Consider the following 7,430-nt stretch of genomic DNA (forward strand, 5'->3'; position numbering starts at 1 on the left):
CGGAAAGATCTTAGAACAGTATCTTGCACATATTCAATGAACACAATTCTTTGTATGACCTGTAGGAGATAAGAATAACTGATATTCCTCTCACTGAAGGTTTTAAAGGTTTCCTGAGAAAATTTGGTAAAGATTTTGATTTTTCTCAATGGATAATCAGTAAAGAAATACAAAATAAGTATTGTTATCTGTTGTTGTTGTTATTATGACCTCTAATACCGTAAGTCTGCCTGGCGATAACACTAAAGAAAAAACAACCAACTGAGGAAGTGACTCTGTTCCTTATTTGTTACAAAATGACATTAATCATAAATGGCTAAACCTTAAAGGAAGATGTCTATGGAGTCTAAATATTATACCTTTAGCTTTAACATTAGTACACTTTTAAAAATGCTTCCTAAATTCTGTTTTATAGCAAACCTCTGACCTTCGTAGGGATCAGAGCCTACGTGAGACTTTTCAAGCATATGTGCAATGCCTGGTACCTCACCCTGTGAGTGTGGAAGCTGGAAAAGGGCACAGTTTGTCCCTTAAATAGCCACAGCTTACAACTAGAATTAATTCCAGAAGTAGCTTTCATATTTTGGGCTACTAAGAATTAATTCCAGAAGTAGCTTTCATATTTTGATTAACAGATATTTCTCCTTGCATTTTCTCTGTAAGTATTATCAGAAAAAAAAATGCACTAACACCTCCAAAGGTGGACGTAGTCACCATTTTTTGCTGAATCAGGAGAAGGAGAGTCCAGTGCAGAACTCAAGGGGCAGAAGATGTGAGGGAAGGTGAACAAAGGGTGAGGAAAACAGGCTCCCATTACCTGAGGCTGACATTTCTACAGTAGGGAAAAGGCTTCCATAAAGGATTTTTTTAACTTTTTAATTTTTAGAAAACAAATACCGTTTTATCCTTTTTCTTTTTCCTTTTTTATGATTTAGATTGTTTTTTGTTTTTTTTTTTAGCTTCCTCTCGCCGTTTCCCGTATTTACTCTTTTTGTTACATACATTTTTCATCTTCAAATACGAGTACATTGGTGTGAATCCTTTGGCTAAGCCAAAGCCTGAGGGCTAGAGTAAAAGGTCATGAAAAATCCTGCCAATAGAATTTAAGCCAATTCTCTATTAATTAGGTATCCTCTCTGCTCTTTCCATTCTCAGCCACATTCCCACTTTCCATGCAATTAGAAATTTCTTCCCCTTTCTCATCCTACTTGGAAATCTTTTGGCTTTTTTTTTCTTTTCAATCCTCACTCTGATGATAAAACATCTGCTTCTTGCTTCAGATGCAGAAGGAAATGTTTTGTGTCTGTGTTGCTCATAATTGTTCCTCCTGTGGCCGTATGTCTGGTACATTATGGGTGCTCGATAAATGTTTAATAAATGAATTACCTAAAATATAGCTTTTAACAACTCATTTATTCTGGCCTAGTAATGGTTGGGAAATACTATTTAGATGAACTGTGTTGTGTAACACAAATGACCATCAGGCACTATAGATACCTCCATTAATTTGAACCTAAAGATTTTATGATAAAAAACAAAGAAGCAAACTATAAAACACACATTAAAACACGAAGTCCAGTGATGCCTTTTTTCTAACCAAGTGGAGTGGTCCCTTCCCGATCCTTGTTTCTTTTAATAAAAGGGCTGCCCATTCTGCTGGTACCTCAATATAACTATAGAGATGACCGACCGGCATCAGAGGATTTCCATCGTGTTTCCACTTGTCCATTTATGTCTAACAGACAGGAATTCCAAAGAAGTCATCCGCAGGTAGTGAAAACATCGGTACGCCATTTTCCTTAAATGTCCTTTCCTGGAAGTCCACTAGTTTCATCTGGATTTTTAAGGAAATCCAACAGGACGAGTACAGTATGCTGCTAAGAACGAGAGAGAATGGGTGTCTGTAGCGATCATCATTTCTGAAGGAGCTCTTCAGTTCTCTTCTTGGAAAATACAAAGGAAGGCAGAGGGCCAGTGGGGTGACACTGCATTTCAGTGTCCCACATCCCCCGCGATCCAGGTCCAACGTCGCGCTTTGTAACCACCTGAACTCCTTTCTCTGTTTACCTACCACCCTGCCCTTATCTTGCAGTTACCATTATTCAGATGGCATTGTAACTCTTCGTATTGAAGCCTGTCTCTCATACCTGCACCTAAGTTCTATGAGGTCAAGGTGGTCACTTCTCATTTTCTACCCAGGGCACTTGGAAAAGCACGCAGTGAAACGCGGTGAAGAAATGCATCTGTGTACATCGTGTGCCGAACAGGCTGCAGACGTGCTGATTTCAGGAAGTGTCTGCTGAAACAGGTTCAGCCTCCCTTTCTACTCCTAGGAAAGCCTCTGCTCCTCAAAGGAAGGGGCAAGCATGCTGTTTGACGTGCCACCATACGCTCACTCAAATGTCACTTTGTTTTTAAGGTCTGGGCGTCCAAGTGTGGTCCCCCATCTCCTCCCACCCCCTCCTCACTGGCTCTGTGCCGTGGCCAACGTGGTACCGTGGCCCCACGCGCAGTCTCATGTGGCCTCCAGGTCTTTTTCTCTAGGGACCTGCTTTCTGTTTTATCGACAGACAGGGATCTAAGTGCAGTCTGAACAGAAACTCTCCCGGTGGTGGATGTGACACCCAAAGAGCCTGGGACTTCAGAGAAAATTATTCTCCCCTCAAGATGTCAACCACCCCACCCCACCCCACGAGCCGAGTCTTCTTGGCTTTTGGTCCTTACGGGGTTGATACAACACAGCCCCGTTCGAGAAGACAAGAACGGCCCACAGTCCAAACCCAACTTTTACTAATTTAAGCACATTTAAGCTAGAGAGAGCGCGCGCCAAGGGGCTGGGTTGGTTGGGGTCACTTGCTCTGCCAAGTCTGGGTGGGTTTGCAGTAGGTGAGCCGTTCCTGCCAGCCCTGATCATTACGTGCTGGCACCGTAAATTGCGCTACCACACCTTTAATGAACTTAATTCCCTTGTTTTGACAGCGTTCCCATTTCCAGTGATTCACAGTTTACATTTAGACGTTTCTCCTATAGGTGTTTGCCAAAGGCCTTAACTGGCAGCTAAGCACTGGATTAGTGAGAAATGAGACTGGGAACCATCCTGACCATCTTTGCAAGTTCTGTAAGTGAGGTTTGGACCTTCGCTACCCAGTGGCAGAAGCGCTCAGGGTAACCTCTGGACACACACCCCATATACCCTCTCGACTTTTCGTTACTATCGCATTTTTCAAGATTCAGGACACAGGCCTTTGGTCAGGGGCTGTGGAGGGTATCGACCAGGACATCCACAACACACTAGGCATTTACTAATTTCTTATTACTGTCATCACGAGTTTGTGTTGGAAGAGAAAGAAACAGAGAGCAGTTAACGTGGGGAAAACAGCCTCATGAGACTAAGAGGAGGTACACTTGTTTTCGGCCATCATCCTATAAATGACAAAGGATTTTGGTTTTGGTGTTTAAGGGCTGGTGGCGGGTGGAGGAAGTTATCTCAGCTTCTCATTTAGTTGATGAGAGAAAGACAGTGATGGGTAACATGAGTTCTGGGTACCGTTAGGGTGCTGAGGGTTTAAAAGCAGAACTTGCTTTAATCCTTAAAATTTGTTCAGGGGAAAACAGTTATTAAGTCCTAGAATGGGGACTGAGATTTGTTTCTGGTTCCAAAACTCATGCCTTTGAGCACTCCTCCAGGGATCGGAGAACTTTACTGTAAAGGGCCAAAAAGTGAGGATTGTGGGACCTGCGGGTCAGATGGTCGCCGCCGCCAACACGTGACCCTGCCGTTACATCGCGTGGAAGCAGCCGTAGACAACACGCAAGTGCAAAAGTGTGGCCGTTCCCACAAAACTGGATTTGCAAAAACAAATAGGAGGTCAGGTCTGGGCTGTGGACCGTAGTTTGCTGACGCTTGTCCTGCTCTGTTCTCTAAACTTTGATTTAAAAAAAAAAAAAGTTTCTTTCATGCTTTCAACAACTTCTGGAGGACTGGATCCTAACAGCATCTTATAAAGTGTCTCTTTTTTTCCTCTCCTTTCATCCATTCATCAAATATGTATTGATGGCTCATTTAGGAAAAGTCCCTGAATTTTTCCTTCACTCCTTCATTTTGTAGTCTTTCTTAATCAATTATTTCACCCATCCTTTCTTTCTCAAGAGTAGCTCAGAAATCCTATTATTTTGCCCAATGCTCCCCAAATTCCAGATTATGAAAAAAATCTCTTTTTTTCCTTCTTTCTAGAAAAACTCACTCTTTAGCTCAAGACATGAGATGAGCTTCTTTCCCTATAAAGCAACCTGTCACCTTCCTTTAGGCTTCAGCTCAGGTTGTGTATCATCAGCAGTGTGGGAATCTGTAATGGGTTGTCCAAGAGGCAACTCTGATGGAAATGTCAACTTTCTAAACAAAGACAGTTGTCAGAACGTTCTTTTCGGAAATCCAGTTTAGTCACTGTTTTCATCGAGCTGAGTTTTCAGTTCTTCAATAGTAAGGGGGCATTGCCACCTGGTGGAAAAAATATTGAGGGGGTTAGATGGTCACCTGGGGAAAACACAGACAAACACATTTACATAGACTGCAAGTGTTTACCTCGGTGGCGTCATTTCGATGCCTAGTGGTCTGAAACCTGACCTCCTTGCCCGTCCAGAACCAAGTAAATGCAAGTAAAAACTGTTAACAACTCGGTTTAAATAGATCTAGGTGACCTAGTTTTAGAATCAAATGACTTGAGGTGCCATGTTACTCCTGTTATAGCTCCACTGGCCCCATGTCTTCCCCATTTGTAGAATTTTCCACGCCTTTTGTGTAATCTGTTACTTCCTCTGCACGGACATTTTTTGTTTCCATTTTCAGTAATGCTCAGGTCCTCGATAGCCTCTTGACTTGAACCTAATATGTCTTGGAGCACCTTTTAATTTTGACTTCGTTGGCCAGCCTGTATCCGCTGCTCCTGAATTTTCCCTACCAATCACTCTGACATCATCGCCTTTCCACTTCCCATCACATTCCTGAATGTGCTCTCTGACACGTTGAGTGTGACTTACTCAAATGGCTCTCCCCAGCCCTTCTGCTTGTTGACCTCTCTTGTGGCCTCAGCTTCCGCCTTGAAATCCTCCCTTCATGGTTTCCAGCCATGCAGTTTGCTAATTCTGTCCTTTCTGCTATACCATCCTTGCTTCTGCCTTTGCTTAATCTTCCCACTTTTTTTTTTTTTTTTGCTTGCTTCTTATCTGTGAGGATGAAAGCCAAAAACGTGACCATCAGTCTTCTCCTCTTTACAGCCTCACTTTCTGGATCCATTCATTCACTCCTCCTGCGTCAACTGTTCTTTGGAGAACATGCACACCCGCCTTCCCATGCCTGCACCTAACCTGTGCCATTTTCTGATTTTCCTGTCTTTTAGGAGATTATCCTAAATCCAACATCACCTTATATCAGCTGAAACCCACTCTGGACAAAATTAAAAGGGATATATTCCTTCCCATAATAATCACATTTCTCGATTCCTCCATTTAGACGAAAGCAAACTTTCCCAAATATTCAGTAGTATAAATTCTAGAGCAATTCACAAACGATTCCTCTGTTCTACTGTTCTTATCTGGGCTCTGTCTCATCTGCCATCATGGGCGCTCCTTGTTTCTTTGGAAACGTTTATCTCGAGTGTAAAACTCCATGAGCTTTGCCTCCCTTGTTCACCATCACCTCCCAGCGCCTAGCCCACGGCTTGGCGTGTCATACATGTTTAATACATATTTGTTCATAAATAAAGGAAATAATGTTCACAAACCTTTCTTTTTTCCATTGCAAGTGCCAGGATCTGTGTCATAGCCTTTTAATTTTATCCCAGGGCACCCGAAGACTCTCAGATTATAGCCCTCTGATGTGATAATTGATCAAAACCCCCGAGGTGGCTCATAAAATGGCCAGTTTCTTGGGTCCCATTCCCAGATATTAGGGTTCACCAAGACTGGACATCAGAACTCAAACAAGCACAAAGCTTCATTCATAGTCCTGGCTTTTCTTCTTCTCTTCCGCTTTGTTTTATTGTTGTAAACGTCTGTCCAGGTTGTAACAAATTCTGTTGTAGCCAGATCTAAATTTATACTCAGTTCCCCTCTTAGGCTTTTATTCTTGTTCGTCTAAATTTTTCAAACAAATTAGATGCCCTTCAGGGGCAGAATTAAGAGATCAGATTTCAGATTCTCAGCTTTATTTCTTATCTCCTTAATTTATTAGATCGTATCTATATCATTGATTTCCGGAAGGATCAAGTTACGTACTTTTTATGAAATTGACTTGTAGATGAAAACACTTGGTTCGTGTCAGTTAGGCGGTTGTTTAGGTATTCTGTTTCTGCTGTAATTATAACAATATTAGCCACCGGCTAGTCAGTCAATGGTCAAATCCTTACCAAATGATAAATTCAGCGGACTGGTTCCCTGAATCAGTAAATAGGGTAAATATTTAATAGTTTGTACGTTCTTTATGGGAAATCACATGTGGACCATTATCTGTGTTTGCCATCTTATTTTTTGCCTTTAAAAAAAATAAATGTGCAGCTGAGACTTACGAGAAAGAAACCTGGTGGAGCAAATATGCTTGTCTGTTTCTTATAAAGTCAGTTTCTTACTCAAGAGGAATTTTGTTAGAAAAGGAACAGCAAGTGTCCTTCCCTGCGTGAAGTCAGAGTCTTCGGAAGAACACGGATCACACGCTAACCACTCAGACTGTTAACTAGGTCAGTGTATTTCAAAATCCATAGAGACCACATGGCTTTTTCACCACTCTATTCCCAAACCTAGTCTATAGCAGAGATTTGATAAACATTTATTATTCAAGAAACCCAGTCTTTGATGATGGAATTCTTAATCATATGAACATCTAATATTTAACGCCTTGCTTCTCCTTCTGGTTCTTCTCCAGGACTGGCTATTACTTTTCTTCATCACATGACCTCATTGCCAGGTAAACAACACTTTATAGTTGCAAACAGTACAGTTAATATTAATGAAATAAGTTGGCCATGTAGCCTCACCTGGAGGTGAGGTATTTTTTCAGAACCTTCTAGTGGTTGGAGGTTGCCATGTGACCTAATTTTCACCTGCGAGATGTATTTCCAGTAGCTCAAGCTGTGGCTGGCACAAACTGGTGTTCAAATATTTGTTGAATGAATAAAAAAAAAAATGAATGGAGTAGGGGAAAAAAAGTGTTGTGTGCAACTTCTGCCTCTTCTAAAAAGACTGCTGCCTGGTGCCCCTGGCACGTGGGTGTGCCTGCGGTCCAGCTTTGAGCAGGCAGATGACCGCAGCTCTCTAGGGCAGGGGCTTGCCAGCTCTTGCCCTAAAGGGTCAGATAATAAATATTTCAGACTTTGCAGCCATGAGGTCACTGAAATACTCAACTCTGTTCTCGCAGCCTGAAAACAACCATAGATAGC

The sequence above is a fragment of the Camelus dromedarius genome, chromosome 16 (genome assembly GCF_036321535.1).
Source record: "Camelus dromedarius isolate mCamDro1 chromosome 16, mCamDro1.pat, whole genome shotgun sequence".
NCBI classification, from domain to species: domain Eukaryota; kingdom Metazoa; phylum Chordata; class Mammalia; order Artiodactyla; family Camelidae; genus Camelus; species Camelus dromedarius.